The sequence below is a fragment of the Chinchilla lanigera genome, unplaced genomic scaffold (genome assembly GCF_000276665.1).
Source record: "Chinchilla lanigera isolate Chin_1 unplaced genomic scaffold, ChiLan1.0 scaffold00033, whole genome shotgun sequence".
Classification (NCBI taxonomy): Eukaryota; Metazoa; Chordata; class Mammalia; order Rodentia; family Chinchillidae; genus Chinchilla; species Chinchilla lanigera.
This window is the reverse complement of record NW_004955434.1, coordinates 16,671,384-16,694,753: the sequence shown is the minus strand read 5'-3', so window position 1 is coordinate 16,694,753 and position 23,370 is coordinate 16,671,384. Positions and strand designations below refer to the sequence as shown.

Sequence of the window (23,370 nt, the reverse complement as noted above, 5' to 3'; positions counted from 1 at the left end):
CAGCTTTCCTTCCTTCGTTTGATTGATTATATACCTGAAAATCAAAAAAGAGTACATTGAAAAGTTATTACAAATGATGTGAAGATCTGGTAATATAGAGGGGAAAAAAATAAAGAATTAACAACTGATAGTTGCTGCATATAAAAACAATCACTAGTTTAAATATGTGATCTTTTCCACCTATCAAATGTGCCAAATTTTGTATCAATAAGAATATCCGTAAATTTTAATTGTGGAAATTCAATCTTGTAATTGGAAATTTCAGACTTGGATTTTCAGAAAAATTCACCATATTTTTCTTCTTGGAAAAAGTCTCCCCAAATTTAGCAACTCCTACTATGATTAATATTAAGTTCCTCTAGTTATCAAATAGTTTTTGCTTCATATTAGAACCAAGTTCATTCCCAACTGGCTAGTGAAGCTTCAGATATAGAGATCATCACACAAAATACCAAGCAATCTTGCTACCATTAGTGAAGAAAATCATTCTTAAATTCCCTATTACTGTGTTCAAATATGAGTACTAAATTTAAACTTTTGAGGAGTGAAGAATGGGATTCTTCTCTAATTATTTCTAGTAAATGTAGCCTAGAAAAGAGATAGAGTAATTGATGAATTACTAAATCTTCATTTTGTTTGTGTATCTCTCTTGAAGTACTTTGGATGCATTAAGATCCTTTGTAAACTGGCCTTTCAAGAAAGCTCTAGTTTGTTATACTAAATGTGGTAACAACCCAGTGAAGTCATTTTGCCTTAGGAATATTGCCTCAGGAAAAATCTTTAACATCATGTTGATATAAACGAAATAATCATTTAAAATAAGGCATTGTAGAAATCACTTAAAGCTTTCACCCAGACCCTGTTAGTAGCACATTTATTCTACTGGTTACTCTTTGCTGATCTTTTTAAAGAACTTACTAAAATAACAGTAAACATATTGCATACAAGAATGAATAAATAGAAATAAAGTATTTGAAAAATTAAAGACACTAAAATATATGGGAAGGGATAAAATTATTACACTTTCAGGTAATTTGATTGATTATATACCCGAAAAATAAAGGGAACCAATTGAAATACATATAAATAATAATAATAACACATATAAATTCTACCTTCCTTCTGGGAAGGTAGAAGACTGTAAAATAAAGATTCAACAATTGATAACTGTCAGTTATAAAAACAACCACCAGTTAAAATGTGTGAATTATGAGTTAGTTTTTAGAAATAACAAAAATGTTGCAATATCCAAGAATAAACCTAAAAAGAAATATGAAGAAACAGACTCTTGCGGAGAAACCCGTCACATTACTGAAACGCCACAGCGTGACCCAGCAAGAACAAAGAAGGTCAGGTTTGGGCACAGGAAGACTGAACACTATAATGGATATTAAATCTCCTATGAAAACATAAATTTAGGACAAATCCAACTAAAATCCTAAACTAAATTCTTTGGGATATTCTCCCCCCCCAAAAAAACACGTTTATGTGAGGTGTGTATGGGGAGGTCTTGCTATTCTGCCCAAGCTGGCCTCAAACTTCTGGCCTCCAGTGATTTTCTCTCCACAGCCTGTGTAATAGGACAATAGGAGTGTGTGAGCTTCACCAGCTTCAATACCATATTTTTAATCTAGACAATGTGATTAGGTCGAAGTCTTACCTTTAAAACGTATTTTAAAGCCAGAAAACTTCTGAAGATAAGAACATTGAGGGCAGAATGTATCTATCAATTCTAAAGCATAGAGTCTGAGTAATTAAAACATGGTAACTATACTTAGACAAACCAATGGGCTATAAAGTTCATGTATATTAAGAAAATTTAATATATGAGCAAGAGCATCTGTGATAAATAGAGAAATAATAATCCATTCAATCAATAGTGTTAGAACAATAGGATAGTTGTCACTTCTCATAATATCCCCCAGAGTAAACTATAAATGAATAAAATATTTAATTATGAAAAATTCTCTGAGTGATAAAATGACAAAAGTTAAAGAGTTTTATTTGTATGACTCAAAATTCAAAAAGAATAAATGCAAGATTGATGAAGTGTACTACGAGTATACAAACATTTTCATGGCTTCAGGAGCCATAATCAAATATCCCGAGGATATGAAAACAGTAGAAATCTTCCTTTATCCACACCTATTCACTCAGCTACCACACATATGTTCAAGAATTTTCCTTTATTTCTTTCTTTTGTACCCTACCAGAGTTTTCCTTAAAGTAAATGCAAGAAAATGCAAAGATTAATTTTACTTATACTCCCTATTTAATGCCCAAAATATTTATTCCACATAAACTGTATTGCAGCTTGCTATTTTCACAGTATGACAATTTTTTAAATTACTACACTGAAAGACACATTGCCGTTAATTCCCTTCAAAACAGCCCCCCACACACACACTTTGCACACACTTATCACACTGTTTTTGCCGCTTTCTGCAGCAGTTCTAGAAGTCTTCTATCATGAGTCACTTTACTTGCGCTGTCATGGCCACCTTGACATCCTGAATCCACTCGAAATGTTTTGCCTTTCCTGACCATTTGGACTTTAGAGAACATCCAGATGTCACATACTGCCAGATCTGGTACATAAGATGGATGAAGACACACACTCATGTTTTTTAAGAGGCTGCCTTTTCACTGGATAATGGTAGTCTACAGTATTCACCGTAATTATTTTTACCACAGTCATGCAAAAGGACTTCCAGAACTGCTTCAGAAAGTGCCAAGACTGATGGGATAAGTACAGTTCAAGTGGGAGTATTTTAAGGAGAATTATTGGCAGTCTTTTATTGTAATAAATTTTATTTAAACATTCATGGCATATGTCGATCTCACCTTGTACACCTTGCAAATGATTCTAAATCATCATGTAGACAATTTTCTTTTTTCCTTTTCTAAATATAGAATATTGTGTTATATTTATATGTCACTATTAACAAGTATTTTCTTGATAGAATGTTATATTGTTTTCAATAATTTTGTCCTAAAAGTATTTGAATTATAACTAACAACTCACATAAAATAATATCTGAACACAGTTCCTAGAAAGATAACATTTTATTCACAAAACAGGCTTTGTAAGGTTTATTATAAAAATCCTGAAAGCATAATTAAGTTACTAAAAGTATTGTCGATAAGACATAAAATTTTCCTTCTTCCAAAAAAAATCCTACATGCAAAGTTATTGTGACATGACAGGCAGTGTTAATAGTCCAAATAATATAGAGTGAATATGAAATTATAATCATTATAATGATCAAATTACAGTAATTAGTGTATATAGTAGAGAATTTATCTATGCCAATTCCACACACTGAAATAGTTCAGGCAATAGTTATCTTATCAGTCACAATCCTTCCCCTGAAAGAATAATAGCAATTCTTTAATGTTCTATTTTCAACTTCATGACACAGAACTTTTGAAATGTTATTTTTATTTTTAAATGATGGTATCAGAGATAGAACCGTGATAATATATTGTAATGGATCCATTTACTAGTGTTGCTGCATCCATCTTTAATTATCTCATCCCTACATGCAGTAAGGTCAACAGGATTACTCACCAGGGATTAGAGTCAATACTTCATGTGTGCATTTTCCAATTTTTGCCACAAGCTTTTTGTTTGTGTTTTTTTTGTTGTTGTTTCTTTTCCAGTACCAGGAATTGAACTCACTACCTTGCGTTTGACAAGCAGGCGCTTTGCCACTGAGCTAAATCCCCAGCCCCTGCCACAAGCTTTTCTAAGGCCTGAAAGAATTACAGACTGTGTTTAAAAATATATAAAAGATTTTAATGATCCTTAGCTCGGACATTTTAGAGTTCTAAAAGAATCATAAGAAATTTTATTCTAAAAGGATTTTTGATGGAGTGTCCTGGTGGTAATAATTGATGGTAGTGTTTATCTCTCACTTTTGATTTTGAGACTATAGGAGGGTATTTTTCCTAAAAAGACCCAAAATAGGAGATCTCCTAGTTTGTAATTTACCTTTAATTTTCACAGCCACTGAGACAGTCAGTACCCCATCTTTTTATTTATTAACTTACACTGGTATACACAATTGAGAACAGTGATTTTTATCCCTCAGAAGTGTGATAAGTCTGCTGTAACTACTTCTTATCTCTAAAAGAAGCATGAGACAGCATAACCTATTTCATATTTTCACATGACTTAGCACTAATATGGTTTGAGAATTATCCAACACCTCAGACACTGATAAGTTAAATCAGTAAAGACTATCATTTCTAGGAAATGTGTTTCAAGCATACTTGGCGACAGTTACGTTTCAACAGTAGCAAACACCACACTGGGGTTGCTGAGGAGAATGTTCCACTGATTCTCCCAAGAAGGGATTTTAGCATTTGGCTGTCCCATTCACAAGAGAGCTGAGCGGGGACATTGGTCAGGACCATAATTCAATAGGAAGGAACTGAGCCATCAATTATTCTTTTGCCAAACTGAAAAGGCATATTCTTTATAAATAATTTACATTTGTACAGAATGGAGATGCCATGCTGAAAGCTATTTGGTGAATTGCTGTTTAATGCTGCAATTATTTTAAAATGTCAACTACCATATTTACATTAATTCCACAGGTAATGGTGATCAAATCCTGTGTAATATCTCCAGAACAGGAAAAAATGGACTGAAAAATTAAATACAAAATTAACCACAAGTGATCAAGGTGGCAGAAGGTAGTCTTGAGGTGAGGCTGAACTCACCTAAAATCCTGGTTACACCGTTTGCTAGCTGTATGATTTGGGACCAGTTACTATACGTCTCTCTGCTTGTTTCCTCACCTGTACAATGAATGCAATGTTAACTTTCCTAGGAAAGGTTGTGTGAGGTTTAAATAAGGTAACTGCCAAGACTGGTATATCTTAGGTAATTAAATTTTTGTGTTTTCCTTTCATTCTCTGTCTCTTTCCTGATTTCCATGGAAACAGAACACCATCAGTAGCATCCACTTATTTCTGGACTACATTGCTTTTATTTATATACAATATTAAGTCAACTTGATTAAATCTCATCCTTTAGCTTTATTTGTGCCTAAATCACTTCAATTTTATATGTATCTCTTATTATGACACAAACATGTCCAGAAGACCACTCATACAACACTTATCAGGCAGACACGAAATTTTACTTCCTCCCCATTATGATTATTTTCAGTATTGTGAAACAAAAGTTCCTTTGCCTTCATTTAATCAGATTTGTTTTCTTTTCTGTCATTCATCTAGATGCTGGTCAATCAGTCCAAGCCACATAATCTTTCTCTGTTTTTTCAATAGCAACTTTCAAATGATAGTGATTGGGATCACCTCAGTCATAACAAAGAATGTAAAAGTATCTGTTGAGCATCTGAAGTATTTTCTTGAAAGCCAACAGGAGAATATCTAGTTTTAAAAGTATGTGGATTTGGCATTCACTTTAACTTCAGCGAGAATTAAAGTGAAATTCTAGGTATAGTACAGCATCTTTACTATTTTTGTAAATAGTGAAGTACATAGCTATTTCTGACTATATGCAAAGGATTAGCTACTCCGGAAAAGCAATGCAAACAGGCAAAAAGGATCAGCTTGACTGGAAATGACAAAGGTTCACTAGGACCAAGGAGCCAAAGAAGATCCTTGAGCAAGAGAGATAAACTATCAGAATGTTACATCCAGAAAATAGTTGTGCAAAAGAGCCTTAAACTCCTTAAGTGAAACAGTGGATGTACTGGGTTGTTAACTACCCTAGAATCAACCTAAATTTAATCTGTAAAGATTGAAATCATAGTCTGATAAAAAATGAAATTCATGTATCCTGTAAAAGAAAGCAAAATTCATTCTAATATGTGTAAGGCTAGAAGTGTGGGAAGATGTCAGGTTTTCTTCGGGTTCCTGCTCTTAGAGCAGTAGTGGCGAATCCATGGCATGGGGGCTGCGGTGGGCTGTTTCTCTCAGTGAGCGTTCTAAGAGGCTCACCAGCACGTAGAGTTTAGTCTTCCCTCGCTTGCCTTTCTGTCTCTTCCTTTTTTCTCTTCCTTGTCTTTCCCCTTCCCTCGACTGTAATATTTGTAATATTATTCACTACAAATGTCCTTTGAATTGCTGGTGCAGAGCATTTGAAAACCATTGAAGAAACCCAATGCCTCCGGCTGCTCCTTGGTGGATGCCTCTGGTCAGTGTGAGGCCAAGTCCACGAAATGTAGCAATCAGAAATCCTGCTGTTTTAATTGGAGAGATATTACTCTTGTGTGGGTGTTGTAATGCAGACAATACCTGATGTCTGGAAAGAGAAAAATAAACAGAATTAAATGACCAAGCTTATTTTGGCAGGATGTGTAAAAACACAGACTAAACGTTCAGCCAATCTGATAGAGTTAGGAGAAGTCCTACACATTTATACAGTGACCAAAAAGGAAATAAAAACCTGACATGTAGGAAGCAAGAGAGGAGAGAAAGAGAGGCTAATAACACATGTACGCTCACCGGTACAGGAGTGCTACCTCATGTGTACTTGAGAGACTGGACTTGACTAGAGCCTTGTCAAGAATCGCCAGTCAAAAAAATAAATGAAAGTATACTCTTTGGTGCGGATACATTGGAATTTGTCTACAGTCTTACCCTGCTAGGATAAGCCAGGCAGTGTTCACAGGAATTGCAGGCAAAGTTCTCTTTTTAGCAATTATTGAGATAAAAGTCAAGGAAAGACTTTTATCTTCAGACTCAGGGATGAACTCTAAAATTCTACCAGTTCAATCTGCTCATTGTACAAATGAGTAAATCAAAGCTCGGAAGAGGTCATCAATTTTCCCATGTCTACTTTGTCAAGCTGGAGCAAAACAATAGAGAACTCAGGAACCTTAGCCCCTATTTTAGGATATATTCCTCTTGACATGCCTTCCACTCACAGTGCATGTACCCATCTCCTCGGTTTACCTCTGTCTTTCATTGAAATGGAAATTAAAAGGATTGTTCAGGAACCTCTGATATTAATTACTGGAAGGTGCTCGTCCTCCTGTACCTCCCTCTCAGGATAAGAGGGATAGATGCAGATAAGCTGCATCTTGCAGTCATCTCCCACCTGCACTCCACACCCTACAGTGAGAAAAAGCTCTGCTGGTCATGGGGGGCCGTAACTTCCCACTTTCCTACTTATATGTGATTTCCCTTCTCACCTCTGTGCCAGTAATGAGAAACAACACTACAGTACCAAGAATAAATAATATTCTTATGACTTGTCATAAGTCACAACTTTGGGAACTTTAGTCTTTCTTTATAGGTGTTCCTATCTCCAGAGCATTTCTAGACTTTTCCAAGGCATGCTCGCATGGTAATACATGGAGTTGACATTTTCCAGTTTCCCTCACTGGTTCCCTACAGACAGGGGAACTAAATGTTCAGCCAATCTGATAGAGTTAGGAGAAGTCCTACACATTTATACAGTGACATTTATTCATTTGTCCGTGAATATCTGTGTGATTGTGGACTCTGTCATATGTAGAGGACCTATAGGATACGTCTGCAGGAATCTGAAATGCTGGCAAGGTGTTCCTCTGCTGCATCGAGACTGAGGCACAAAGCCTTTGATGTGTATGGAAACTTTTGGTGCTGCTAGGTCAAGCCTGTTGAAGCCACCACATGCTGCACCCTCACCTAGCTCTGTTTAAAATTCTAATGTACAAGATACCAAGAAGAGCTCCTTCTTCTCTCCAGGTTTTTCAAAGGAATTCAATTTTTCAGTTTTTTTAAGTGTTGTTGTTGTTGAAACACCCTTTGCAGTGTGCTCCTTACAGAGTGGAGAACAGTCCAGGGACAGGCATCACACTGCCCTTGAACCCCCATCCCCAGTTTTATTATCCTGTGTTGCTCTTGGATTAGAGCTATCTACCTTTAATTTCTCTTCGCTTACCATGATGTATTGATCAGAAGGCTCCTTTAATTTTATTTGTACCTCAAACAGCTAAGATTCCTGGAAGACATGCCCCACAGGTCCTCAGGTATGACAGAACCCAAAGTGCACAGAGACGTGTAGCGGCATAGACCAAAGGACCAAAATCCAGCACACATTCCACTCACCAGACTGTGCAGCTGTAACTGCGTCCACCAAAGAGAGAATCGCTTGCTGTAATTTACAGGTGGGCTCTCCTTGCTTGAATTCCTAGATTTAAGCATCAAACAAGGACTCCTGCTACTTGGAAACCAGAGACAATAACTTACAATTCTTTAGTGTGTCCTCTAATATGTCATTTCTGACGGGGGGCACATACACACACCTATGGACAATCTGTGTTCCTGGCAGCCTTCGAACATACTATGGAGTGGAGAAAGACAGGGGATTGTCTAAATTGCAAACTGCTTTCTGTTCTCTGGAGCTCTAGATGAAAACTGCATTAAGCCTCATGATATTTCCTTGCTGTTCAAAGACTGAGGACTTGATATAGTGCTAAGGTCAAGACCATTCTTGGTAATATTTTATCAGATAATTTTACTAGTCCAATCACTGGATGTTCCTGAACCAGTACTATCTAATAATATACTTCGCCTTTCTCAACATAGAGTAACTTCACAAAATGGGGGATGTTTTACAGAACTTGGTATGTCATTTTAATGGAATTATTATTGCTGTGAAGACACTGAAATGCAGAGACCCAGTGACCAATGAATTCTCATTGCTAAAAGCCAGAATTTCAGGTTACCAACTGTCCCAGCTTCCAATTTCCTCTTCCCCTTGGTCTACACAGCTATACCAGCTAATGAATGAGGACTGTCGGAATGTTATCTGCAATTGTTTGATTCTAAATAGTATCTTACTGTGTGTAGTCAGCAAACCTTCACTTTCATCATCTTGCTTTTTGCAAGTGTACGCTTCCCTTCCAAAAAGTTTTTCAGTGTATCGTTAAAGTTCACCGATTCAGCACTTGCCCGTCACAAAAGTCTTGGAACCCACAAACAAAGATTAAACTCTGCTTCACAAAAAGTCAGACAATCCAGCCAAGGAGCTGAAGTGGTTCCCACCCTTCACACTCGCCACACCCCATCAGCCAACAATAAATCCCCTCCTGACATAAAAGTCCTTCTCCCCCACTCACCCCAGAGTAAATCCCCTGTTGGCAGGAAGCCAGACTGAGCAGATGTGTCTGCCACCACTTCCTGGGGTGGGGTCAGGCCGCGCCAGCTTTGATCAACCAAAGGAGGAATTTCCAGTGTCAAGGGCCCTCTGCAAAGACTGCCCCAGGGCCTAGCCCAAGAGGTAAAGGGACCAAGGATTAAAAAGCAACCAGGAGCATCCCAACTGGCAGAGAAGCACAAAAGGCTCATGCACCAGAGAGGTGGTGTCTGGTTCATTTTCTTCATTTCTCTGAAAGTTGTACAAAGACAAATAAAACCTTGTTATATGGCTAGAAGCTTGTTCTGAGGACAGGAAAAGTCTTAGTGATGTTGAGTTTAGTCCTGCCTATTTGTCATTCTTGTCAGTAAAGTACACATGCTGGAAAGAACATTAATCCTTATGCTACCCAAATGCAGATACCGATTAATGTCACTACAAGGATGATTTGACTGGACCCAAATCATGAATCTTCCACGAATCGTTACGTTGGCTCAGAGAAGAAACTTCTACCATTTCCCCACCACTTTCCCTGGAATCACATACTACACTTTCCAGATGAGCCACTGAAGTTGGGCACATCTGACTGCCTTGTTTGGAGCTGTGGCTGCAAAACTGAAGAACCTTAAAAACTAGGGAAAAATTACTCATGGAAATTAAGGAAACCCCCATAGTGAAACAATGACCTTGCTTCAGCCAAGATTTGCTATATTCTGCCACTTAGGATGTCTATCTATCAATCCGTGGTGAATTGTGCCTAGTAGGAGCATATGTATTTCATTTTGTTTGGAGATTTTGTTAGAAAAAGATGAGCACTCTACTGAACAATAATACCACATCTCAATAACCCAGAATTACTTCTTGCCTCGCTCAAAGCCCTGTGCACGTTGGCAGGGATGAGGACGGAGGGAAGGAGAGTGCTCTACTCCAAGAAGAACCTGCTTCTTTCCTTCCAGTGGCTCTGTCATCAGGCCTTACAGTCCTCTGTTGAATTTTCTGCTACTGGCCAGCATCAGAGTAAGACAAAGACAAAGGAACATTGCTTGGAGGTGGTCTCACCACTGTCCTCCACTTCCTCTGACTTTGTGTAACTCCAAGCAAGAAAACTGTCAGGTTTAGTGCCCAGAAGAAAATGTGTGGCTTCCTAATCTCCCTAGAGTTGAAAAATGTTTTGTGTCAAAGTTTTGGATAAGAATTTTCCCAGGAAAAGAAAGGGCCTTTTCCTTCATAAAGTTAGTCTCCTTTCATTATTAGCTTAGACAACAACACATACAGCCTTTTTGTGACAACGTTAAGTATTTACTACAAGAAGTACAAGGGTCAGTGCTGTGTCCCCCAGAGTCTCCTGCACTGAAATCTTGCTGATGCTACTGGAAGGTGGTGGACTCTCCAGAGGTTGAGCCGTGTGGGAGGTCCTTAGCAAGACAGCCCTTGAAGGAGACTGAGGGGCCTTGTGCTCTTCCTCTTTCTCTTTGTTCCTGAGTTCAGGAGGTTTGCAGTTTTCCCCCACCACATGCGCCCCCCGCGCCATGATGTGTTGCCTCAGTACTGGTCCAAACAAAACCGTCTACTCAGTCATGGGAGCCACTCACCAAAACTGTGAGCCTAAATACATCTTTAATTTTATAAGTTAATTTTCTCCTGTATTTTATTATAGTAATGGAAAGCTAACACATCCAGATAGAAGGAAACTGGGAAGCTTTATACCACAGACACACACACACACACACACGAGATCATAATTTTGCCTGCAGTGCCTACAGTTCCCTTCACACACTTAATTTTCACTGGCAGTTGAAGAGCTTTGCAGGCAGATTCAAGTTTGTGGCACCATGTTCTAACCTATATATTTTAACATAAAATGAAGGTTTGGTCTATTGTTCATAGCTATCAAATTTGATTTTGTATGTAAGAGGTGCAGGGAGTTATAAAAAACAGAGATGGATACCTACAGGGATTAAGTTTCTTTGTTTTGAAAAGTAACTGCTATATTAAATGGTGATAAGATTTAAAAGTGTGAAAGAAAATCTCTATCAATGAGTGATAGTTTGCTTTGGATTTGGTGTTAACCCTTCAGGGTATGGGCAGGTTGTAACAAAAAGGAAGAGGGGGAAATGAAAAAATGTTGTGTCTCTTCTTTACCCATTTTCCCTCTTTGTTGTCTTGAAAGAAATAGGCCAAGAAGCCAGTCAAAGACATGATGTGTATGCAGGGAGGAATACACAGTAGGTTAGGGAAATGGTCACACTGACAGGAGAATCAGGTATGTTAAATAAATAAACAAGTTGACTGACCAAAAAAATACGTTGAGGAACTAAATTTTCCATTGCTAGAGGAGACAATTACAAACAGAGAGGAGAAAAATAGAAGGGTGAGGGAGGTACTAGACTGGAAATGGAGGTAGCCATATGAACTCACAGCACATATATCAATATATAGGCATACACACATATGTGTGCACAGACATATATATTTATACATATCTAGATATGTGTTTGTGACAGATATGTGCACACAGATACAAATATAAAGACATGTGTACAGCATTACTTAATGCTGATTAATGTTTTATATACAATATGGGCATATATGCACCTATAGTTTTTAGCTCAGTTCAGTGAGAATGCCTAGAATCAACGATGCCCCCATAACAGTACATTTCACACCTAGGTCTTACCTTCTAACACCATCCTCTACCAAATTAAATCAGGGATGCTTTAAGAAATTCTAGTGTACAAAGATAAGTCAGGAAAAACATAAGATAAGCCCTGAAATACACTTTTGTGCCAGAAATGAGGAAATAATAAATGAATATGTATATAAAACAAAACAAAACAAAAACATCAGAACCAAAATAAGGACATAGGAATTGGCTAGAAGAGGTTAAATCAAAGAATTTTAGTGTTAACATGAATAAAGGTGTTAGTATATTAGTCCACATGCATCAGATAGGAAGATAAATAAATCAGTGGGTAAAAAAGAGCTTCTATATGCTGGAATGCCAACTAGCAAATGTAGAAAGAATGACAGAAACAGAGAATTGCCACTTGCCAAGTATCACAAAGGTGGATGATTCAGTCAGGAGACTTTAGAGCATGCTAACACTGGTGGTTAAAGTCTGACATGGAACAGAACTGTGGCTTAACCTTACACTATTTCTCCAGAATACATTAGTAGGCAATTACAAAGAGCAAAAATATGCATGTAAAGTGAAGAAATCTGACAGACACCAGCATTATCAGGTGACCGCAATTACTACATCTAGTAATGAGATGCCTTCTGCTTTGATACACTGATAACACACCACTTCCGGGATCTCTTACAAAAACTCATGACCCAGGTCTTGTCATTATGAAATCGCTGATGGAACTGTGTGTAGAGTCAAGATGTAAAACGAGACACCAGAACTCTTTAAACTATCAAGGACAAGAAGAACAAGGAAAGTTTAAGGAAGTACACCAGGCTGAAGTAGTCTGAAAGTACATGATAATTGATGTCCAAGGATTTCTGGGTAGGATCTTGCATCAGAAAGAAAAACAAGATATTTTTGAGAGTGTCAGTGGAATTGAATGAGCTCATGAATAGATGATAGTGTTGTCTCAGTGTAGAGTTCTTGATTTAGAATGTTGTATGACTTGTTTGGGGCAATGTCCTTGCTTGGAAAATATAATTTACAATGCTCCGGGGTTATGGGACATCATTTTACAATCTCTTCTCAAAAACTTCGAGGAAAACCATTGTGACAACAGGTTTAGAAGTGAGTGACTGTGTGAACATGATAGCTGGCTACCATTTGAGGAACTAAGTGAGGGAAAACAGAAGTTATTTTTAATATGATGGCAAATTTTTTAAAGTTTGAGATTATTTAAAAAGAAGTAATGAATGAAAACATCCTCCCTTTAAAATTGAGTGTCTCTAGATTTCCAATTGTTCTTGCTTGGTTTATTTTTACAAACTTCAACAATATTGTGAATTATTTTTAATTATGTCTTGGCTGGACTTTTTGATATGAAATTCCATTTCAAGGCTGGATTTGTCGAATCCAAGATTTAAATTGTATCGTAATATCTAACGTTTATTAAGTACATATGAACCTTTGTTTACTGATCATATTCAACTGTTACTGAACATGGCTTGGCTGCATATGACAGGAAAATCAACAGTAGCTTCTACAAACTTGAAGTGAATTTTTCTCACTTCTGAAGGACACCTGAAGAGAGTGAGTTCAGTGTACACTTTTGGCCCCCAGCCTTTTTTCTTTTTGTTCTGAAATCTTTAACACATAATTTACATTTCTAAAGTCAGCTCAAAATCCAGTATGACTGCTAGAGCTCCAGCCTCTTCTCTGCATTTACAGGTAACACTGAAGAAATGACAGAAGTGCAGATGCAGGACTGTTTTCCTTGAGTTCGTCTTCACATACACCCGGTTATCACTTCCATCGTGGCCAAAACTGTTGCATGTCCGTACTCCGTGGTGCAGGAGCTTGGTGCATATCATGATTTTGCTGTGCCCATTTCTCTGATTTCTATTAGTGAAGTTTCTTTGATCTTTGGAAGCTGCTAGCAATCTCTGCCAAAGAGAGTATTTATCCAAGGTCCCTCAGCTAGTAAACTAAGGAAACTCAGGTAGCTGTCCTTTGTACAAAGTTTGAGCATTTAACAAACAGTAAACTAGTATAGATAGCACTCTGGGCTCCACTAGCAGCAGCCCACATGGTCAGTAGTCTTCACTGACCTGGCCTTGACATTGACATCCTTGTCCAGTTATGGCCTCAAGGTCACCCAGGGTCTCAGTTAAAGGAGCTGGCAGGAATCAAAACTACAAAGAAAAAAGAATATCTGAGCACTGTTTGTTAAATGAGAGAATGGCATAGCTGAGCATACATGAAATGTTTTTGGCCATCACTGGTGAGAAAATTTCACCTTAGTGAATGGGGTTAAGTGGCTGTTAGCATGGTCCTTCTTATCTGAATGGATCCTGGGGTGTGGCCATTGAAGCATGAAAGATGAGGAGATGGAGAGGAAAACTTCAGAGTATTTTTCCAGAGGGGGAGGCCTGAACAGAGTCATAGAATATGGAAAACTATTTGGTCTTGTTCTTTCTTGCACACATGTCAAACCTCTCTCGAGCCACACTATTCTAACTTTCTTCTAAGTTACAAACACCTATACGTACTCCTGGGGTTCTTCAGAGAGTCAAAGTCTTTATCTCAATTCTAAGGTCCTCCATAAATGCCTGGATGAATCTTCATGAAAGGCTGCCACACAATGGTTGTCTGACACTAGACCCTAAGCCTTGTCCTAGTAAATTACCTGGAGAGAAAGAAGACCATCTCTAAAGCTGCTTTATTCATGCTCTGTATAATTTCACTTTCATAATGAAATCTTTTCAAGCCAGAGGAGAGAAAAATAAAATCTCCTCAAATAATCCAAAGTTGGATTGCTCTTGGCTATTTCCAAATCTAAAAGAATCAGCCAAAAGAGTTTCAATCAAACCTTTTTTTAAAAGCAACAACAACAACAACAAATTTCCCCTGAGTATAAGGTTGTGAAGGTCAAGGTCTAACCTGATGTAAACAAAAGTGTCTCAGTAGAGCAGAGTTAGAGGTTAAATAAATGTTTCTGACAACAGAGATTTAAAACAGAACCATTAAAAATAGATTTTGCAGCCTGTGTAGGAAAAAACAGAAAAGAAAAAGTATTGCAATCCAGTAGAGACAATGTATCTAAATGTGTAACTTGACTTAGTGCAATTATCTTGAATGTTATATATATTCTTTGGGCTATTAGTCTGGTTTTTGATTTGTATATATAACTAACTTTAGAAGGACTTATATGATAAATAAATGAATCATGCTGGAAAAATAAAGGGGGTGGAGGAAAAAGGAAAAAAAGAATAGAAATGTGTTATGTGCATGAACCAGTCTCCTACCGCCATGAATATCCTCAATATCTATTGCAAACAAATACTAAAAGTCAAAAAGAAAAGGAAAGAAAAAAGATAACAACTGTCTGTAATCTTTTTTCTCTGATCTCTGAGAAATACTGTTTCAAGAACATATTTCTAGAAACTAAAAAAGTAGACTTGAGCGTCAACATATGAATGAAAAGTTCTAAAAAACATGTAGGAAAAATATATTAAATTTCATTATTTCTTAACTATTGTGATAAGATGTACAGGCCTTAAGTTTTATTCTTAAATTGTTTTGGTCTTTTACAAGTGAAATAGTGACTCCTGATGACAAAAACGGATACACAAAAATCACCTGTTATCCAAATATCTCCTAAACATTAATTTATATTAATATTTTAGAACATGTTCTGTTCCTCCTTTATGCTGTAAATACACTGACATGTATACATGTATCACAACTTCTTCCAGTGAGAATCGCACCTCATAGCCCGTGCCGCAACTTCCTTTCTCACTTAGGCCAATGCAAGCATTCTCTTCTGTAGCATGACTGTCTAAGCATTATGTTTAATTACTACAGGTAAGTCTTTCTCACATATGTGCACGTATCTCTTCTTTCACAACTATCTTATCATCGTTGGAGCATATATTATTTTCCAGTTTTCCCTATTGTCAAGCCTGTAATTTATATTTTCTACATGAAATTTTGTGTTGATCCCAGTGTAATGGATCACATTGTATAATTTAGCTCCTTGGGGTAGATTTCTAGAAGAGTAATTACTAGGCCAAGCGGTGAGAACATACTTAGGAATTTAGAAATCTATTTCTAAAATGACATCCAGAAGAGCTGTTCCAGTACCCCCCACACAGACGGGGTAATGTCCTCTCAGCCCTATACATGAGGGTATATAAAGGTGCGTATACCTCTATTTTAGTGAGTAAAATATTCTTGTTTGCTTACTTTCTAATGGAGTTAGACACCTTTTCCACATAGTTCATATCTTTTGTTTTACTTTTATTAGTACCTGTTTGTGGTACATACTGAGGGCATTCACTGTAGGGAATTGGTAAATGCACATAACACATTTTTATTCTTTTTGCCCCCTTCCCTCTACCCACCTTCTGGCATCAGATTCATTTATTGATCTTATAAGTCCTTATAAAGTTAATTAACATGTATACAGTTTGAAAACCAGACTAATAGGCCAAAGAACATATAAAGACGTAAGACAAGAGTATTAAATCAAGGCACATATTTTAAAGTTTATTTTTTGATTCACTGCCTCTTGACATCTTTGTTTTCTTATAGCACATTTTTACTTTTACATTAATTTGTTAGAAATTGTATATTCCAGGTAGCAAATATTTTCATTATTTTTAATCTGCTTAATTACTTTTTGATGATTATTTTGTCATTACTGTCATTATACAGAAAATTTAAGTTTTTACATAATCAAATCTCAACCTTTTCATTGATTTACCTGTCTATTTATAATGACCTAGTCAATCTCTAATTGGATAAGTGCTTAGTTTTGTTCCATTGGGTCCTTTACATTTTAGTTACATGATGGCTTAAGAAATAGCAAAACACTCTAGCCTGGGGATCCGTATGTGATAGTTCACTCTGCTGAGTGTGGTCATGGTCAAGGGAATTAACCAACATGTTCCAGTTTCTGAAAACTGATGAGATTTCTGATACTATAAAAAGGAAGTAGAAGGGAAAAATGATTTCTGAACAATGGGGGAAGATATTTCTTTTAGGTAAAAGTCAGTGTAATATTTATGACCCTTGCTAGAGCCAACCCTGAAGATCTGAGAAAGAGGACCCATTTTCAGAAGAAAGAATCTGCAGTAATCATTAGAAGAAAGGGACTCTACACAAGGCAAATAAAGTTCACTACAGATATGTAAAGAGCTGACAACACAACTGTATTTAAAAGCTCACCTTTGAGAAATTGCTTTTAAAAATAGAAGACTTGCCTTGCCTGCTGTGGAAACCTCCATGGAAGAACATGAGATTTGAATTACTATTGAGAACAGTGTGGAAAGCACAAGACCAGCAAATAATGCAAAGAGATACAAACACAGGGAAAGATTTTTTTAAATAGCCAGAGCTGTTTGTATGCTACATTCGGCTACCAACTTTACCAACACCCAGCAGGTTTGTAGTTGGACAGTCATTATAGTGTCATTTGTTAAAATTTTGTGCAAGCTTAAATTTTATCCCATAGCATAGGTCTGTCCTCCATTTTTTCCTAGTGTTTTACAATGAGTAATTCAAAGCACTCACTCAAATATAGTCAAAAGCAATATTCTAACCCACGTGTTTTTCTGTGACATCCACCATCTTGATTTAAGCACCAGGAATGGAAACACTTAAGTAAAGAAATCTCCATTCTTTTTTTTTTATTTTAAAGAGAAAAAAAAAAAAAAAACAATACAAAATTTCAAAACAAGATGATAGGAAATTAACAATGGTTATTATATTCTTAAGAGTACCTGCTCAGATTACCAGGTATAGGCATGCAAAATTGATCAAACAATATAAGCACTGATTCCTTACAATGAACTAATAGAAATTAATAGTACAATTATCTTAGCTATCTTGCATAAAAATATATATATTTTCCTTTCCCTTCCTTTTCTTTTTTCCCGAACCTAGGTGGTCTTTCCTTTTGAGCAGTTTCTTTCCCTTTCACTATATCTATTGTAACTTTTGGATCTTATTTACTCTTGCAGTTTCTTATGCTAGGGAGACAGTATGATGTTTTCACATGCAATTCTGATTTATTTCACTTATGAGTATGGTCTTTAGTTGCATACATTTCAAAAAGAAAAAAGAAACTGAAAAAAGACATCTCCATTCAGAAAAGTACAGAGGAAAAGCTGATCACAATCTGGCAATGTCACGGTGACACTAAACCAGGGAGTCAACTGCCAGCTGGGTTCTGAAGTGGTATGGTTCTGAGTGTGATAGTGTCAGAGGAAATCATCTAGGTAGAATATGATGTAGACAGTGTAGTTATGAAGTGCTCAGCCATTGGTATCAGAACAGGCTTCAAACAGAGCCTTTTTACTTTCTAGCAGAAAAATCTTATACAAGCTATTTAATTTCTCTGAGTATTAGATTCCCAATCTGTAAAGTTGTGTTACTATTGTCAACATCACAGCATTTACATGAACTACATCAGATTATGTATACTAGACACCTAACAGGCATCCTGTCACATCCACAATTACTTAGTGGCTCAGTAAGTGTGGACTATTCCTACAATTATAAACAGCAAATGCAGAAAATTAATAAGTATTGCTAAACTAGCTCTACATAAAAATTCAAATGAAATAATCAGAGTTTAATATCTGCCTATGAGCAATAACTGACTAGCATTCCATAAATTAGAAGAGCTCTCACGCAACATGGTATTGTGAAATTTGGGAGAAAATGAAACTATAGTCAAAATTTCAACTCATTAATAATATCATTTAAAGTTTGCTTGTTCATGACCCTGCTAATGACTTCTTATCTTTGCACAGAAAATCAGACATGGATTCGTGGTTCAATATTTATGAAGCCCTTATCATGTCTTTGGAGTTACACTAACTGTTCTCACTGAAATTTTCATTGATGAGCACTACCACTGGTCATATTGTGTGCAAAATGGATCCAAATCACCAGGGATTTAAGAACGCATGTGAAATTTGATATCAAGTATATGGTTAAGTTGGAATTTTTGTGCAAATCCTTTTGTTTCAAACTTGACACCCTGTCCATAGACCATGAGGCAAACAGGAATTAATCTGTTGTAAATTGTCCAAACTCAAAATTCTTCTTCCTTTATGGAACTGGAAATGTAAATAGAAAAAGAAAAACATATAATCCAAGCCACCTATTCAGAAACTAGGGAAGTCATTTCAAAATTCTACCTGAGTCTTTGTAGAGCTGGAGGAGGAGGAGCCACTGAAAGGTGTTTGGATTTTTTCAATTGTTGTTGCTGTCATCTGTTTGGTTTTGTGTTCACAGGAAACTTGAGATTCAGGGCAAATCAAAAGAAACAAATTGGTTGTTGTAATAGCAATAATCTGTGTATAAATATGCATCTCTCTTTAAAAATTTATAATGAAAAATTTGATAATGTTTTTCATTTGAAAAAATGTAGAGATAAAGACACCTGCACTTTCACAGGAGAGATTTCTCGAGAGCCAGGTAGTTCTTCGGTGGCCAACGGCCACTTTGGCCTTTTCTGTAGGGTACTTATTTCAGACTTGGGATACATGCTACAGAAGGAGCAAAACAGATGAAGATTTGCCTATGTGTTGAAAGGCCATTCTGTAAGGAAGGTAAGGAACTCACACAGTTAAAGTACAAGATTCAGATGTTCATAGTAGAGGATGCCGGTATGTTCCAAAGGTTTTAAAGATATAAACTTGGGGCTGGGGATTTAGCTCAGCGGCAAAAAGCACCTGCCTGGCAAGTGCAAGGTCGTGAGTTCGGTTCCCGGTACCGGAGAAAAACCAAAAAATAAATAAATAAATAAATAAATAAAGATATAAACTCTGGTTCTTGAACTAAGAGATAGTCATTAGGTATGTACAGTTTTAAATACCTTCACTTATGTTGCAATATCTAACACAATTTCCTGGAATAGTGCAGGAAGGCAGGGATGAAGCCATCTGAGGAAAGAGACTCACCATGTGTTCATTCCCGCGAGGTCCTCTGAGAGTTAGCAGGAGTTCTTCACATGGGTGACTATTTCCTGCCCCTCTGCTGAGAGAAAAGTCTCTGCAGAAATAAGGCAAACTCTCTCTCCCTCTCCCCAAATACTTTAGAAGCATTTAGGGGGAAGGAGCAGTGAGAATTGATTGAAAATACTGACCAGTATTGACCACAAATAATTCTACCCCACAGATTTGAGAAATTCCATCCGCCAGGAAATAAAACACTGGCATGGAGGGAGTGTTCACAGCAATTACAGTCACTGTGAAATACAGTTCATTTTCAAAACTGCAAGGTAAAAGGAGCACTTTAAAGTTGGACTCTGCTTTTCCTGAACTACACAGTGTTTATCTGAACTATAAAAGAGAAAACGTTGACCCTCTTGTCACTCCCTCTGAACCTAAAAGGCCATCTGAAGGAAAACAGGATGTGGCTAAGAACAATGACACCTCTGCAAACCACGAACAGAGCCAACAGATGGATAAAGCCCGGGTATTTTTCCGAATGCAGGAAGAAAAGCATGGACTGCAAAGAAGAACAATGACTGGGGAAGTACTGTTGTTAATTCTGCCCACAAACCAAACATCTCTATCTTCCCGCTCTGGCGAGAACATTGTCACCTGATGCTACCTAGAAATGATCTTCTATGTGTCACATGCTGTCATGCCTCTGAGGGGACCCCTGTGTGGCTTCTCAGGCCCATGGCCATTATTGTGTGCTTTTAAGTGATACATTTGTTAAATTATTCCAAACAGGGAATCTCTAATCACACAAATCACACAGCATATTATATACATATATATATATATATGTAAAATGTGCATGAGCATGTGTGTATGTATGTGCATGTTTATGAGCATGTGTGTGTACAACCAGGGATACTTACATTCAGTGAGGTAAGAAGAATCCACAGAAGGTAGGGGCATTGTTAACAGCTATATAGTTAAAACCATTCATGTCTTGTTTAAAACATTTTGCAGCAAGATTTGATAATTCTGTTAAAATGTGTGGAATGAGTGCAAGAAGCTGTGAGGAGAAGATATTTTGCAGTTTTCACAATTGCTGTCACCTGTGAAAATGAACAAGGAAAAAATCAATTCCAATCAATAAAGCAGTAACAATGCATTAAGATATTACTTTCTCTAACACTCAGCTCTTTCCTCCAGCTGTATTTCCTTTAAATACCCTTAATCTAGGTACAGGAGCTTTAGCATGTGAGGCAGTTGTAAAAGAAGACATAATCATTTTAACCTAACGAATTTAGAACATTAGCTCAAGAGCAAAATTTTAAGCACAATCTATTAAATTTACTATTTCTACTATTCATCAATTTAACTGATCATTACAAATAAGTACTATATAAAGGCAACAGCAAAGGCACACTAAATGAGAGAGGAAAGTGAAACTATGCAATTTGAAGAAGTCAGTTTAAAAAGTGCTTTTTTTTTTCCTCCCCTCCACTCTTTCGTATCACTTGTAAAAAATAATTAGAAATTGTAAAGCCAGTATAAAGGTTCAGATCCCAGCATGTGAATAGACTATTCATGAACAAGTTGGCTTGTTCTTTTTAAGGGTCACAAAATACTTAACAGATATTGCCATTAAATCTAGGAGGAAAATAGTGGCAGGGATATTTCTTTTTGGATCCAGAAGAGGTTAGGTTGGTGGTCCTATCGCATAAACCATTGCATATAAGCCATATAGTGACTTCCTACTACTGACCTAGCCTTTCATTTGAATCTGACACTTTAAGGCAGTTTTTCAATGCTTCTGATTGTCAATACTACTAACAAGTTATATGTTACTTGAGGGCACAAAGTGCTTGTTCTGTATCAACTGCTCAACAGCTGATCAATGAAAGGTAAAACATTTGCTCAAAGCAGTACTTTTAATTTTTTACCTCATGTCCAATTTTTGATTTGACACTTACTTTCTTTATATTTCCAACTGAATTTGTCTTCACACAAAAAACTGACAGGCAGCTTATTAAATCTCAATGCCCTCTCTCACTAATTAGTTTTGTTATCCAAGTATGCTTCTTATTTGGAATTCAGTTTTGATGTTTTTATTATTTTCTTTGCCATCCTGGCACTGAAGTAACCTGTCTGTATTGTGCTAAAAAGATGTTGCTGATGAAGAAAGAAAAAAAAGCTTGAAATGTATGTGCTCTGCGAGTTCTTATATTTTGTTGCTGGAACACTTTGAAATCTTCCAGTTTTACACAGCAACTGTCAGCAGAAGGGACAAACATGATTTATAGATAGAAATGAAAGTCTAAATTTCTGTGTTGCCAAGCTGCTCATTTTAAAAGCACAGTGAGCTTCAGGAGAAGTAAATCCACGGGACTGGAAGCTTCCACTAGTTTCCCAAAGTGTGAATGGTAAGCGGTGTTCCTCTACAGCGAATGACTTTTGTTTACATCATCGATCATGTGCAGTGAAAATGTCTCAAATGTCACCTTTTTCTTTAAAAAGAAATAATTACAGTAATCTTTGGGGTATTGAGTATTAAATATCCAATCCTTTCTTTTACATTTTTGACAGCCTCTAAAATTATGTGCCAGTTGGCACTATAGTCATGGTTTTGAAGACTAAAGTTCAAAAAAACATAATGCAACGAACTGAAATTATTTCCAAAGGTACATTAGATAATAATGATAGTGATATATGTGCCAGTGAAGAAAAAGAGACATTGACCTTATTTCTACAAAATAAAAAATTATCTTGGGAAAATGAATAACAGACTATAATTAAAATAACATTTCATCCACCAAAAAGCAAACTAAAATCAAGTTTCTTATTAAAAGGTAATAATGTGGACCTCTAGAAAAGCAGATCAGAAATGGAGGATCTCTCCCAGGATTTCTTTGTTATACACTTCCATCATCCCTGGTCCTTCTTGGCCATATTCAGTAACCAACAGAAAACAAAATTGGAGGTGGATCAAATTTTGTCTGCGGCATCTAATACTCAGATTCACGCTCTCTTGCCCTAGTATCACTCTGGACTGCTGTGACCGTACTATTGTTTCTTCACCTGTCATTTCTCAGTTTTGCAGTCACATACAGCTTAGCGCTGCTGTTGAATTTTTTGACCTTCCATCTAAACTGTATATTTTCTAGTATTGGTGTTAGCAGACAACAGCTAACACCAAGTATCCACGAGGGGTTAGTGTTTAGTTGGAGTGTTTTACTCACCCAGCTCCATTAGTATCCCTGTTTTAGACATTAAAAGCAGGCTCACAGAGGTCCGGCCACTTGTCTGCAGTCACATCTAGCAAGAAGTAGAGCTAGGATTTGTGTACAGTTGATGTCCTTTATCAAAATTCTTTACTCCTTCAGAGAAATCTCTACTTAGAACTTACGTATTCTCTGAAAATTTTTACGATGCTCTTGGTTGCAAAGAGCCTTCATATTTGGCTCTAGGGATCTAGATTTCAGTAAAGAGGAGATATATAGTTGGATTTAGTCACAGACACTTAGTAAATTCATTCCTCTCACCTAATATTGGAAACCAGAGTCTTGCCTTAGAAAATACATTGTCATTCTCTGAGATACTTTAGTTGATGCAAGAAGAATTTAGTATGTCAACTGAAAGAGAGCATACTGAGTGAGAAGTTGGAAGGACCACTGAGGTCAGAG

At 36.8% G+C, this 23,370-nt stretch overlaps 1 long non-coding RNA gene across 1 annotated transcript; it reads right to left on the bottom strand.

Annotated features, from left to right (window-relative positions):
* Positions 1-13,863: 13,863 nt before the first annotated feature.
* On the bottom strand, positions 13,864-20,056 carry LOC106148957. Its single transcript, XR_001234773.1, has 3 exons — positions 19,706-20,056; positions 18,941-19,041; positions 13,864-13,924 (listed from the first exon to the last, which is right to left on the bottom strand). It is a non-coding gene; the product is annotated as an uncharacterized LOC106148957 (long non-coding RNA).
* Positions 20,057-23,370: the final 3,314 nt, after the last annotated feature.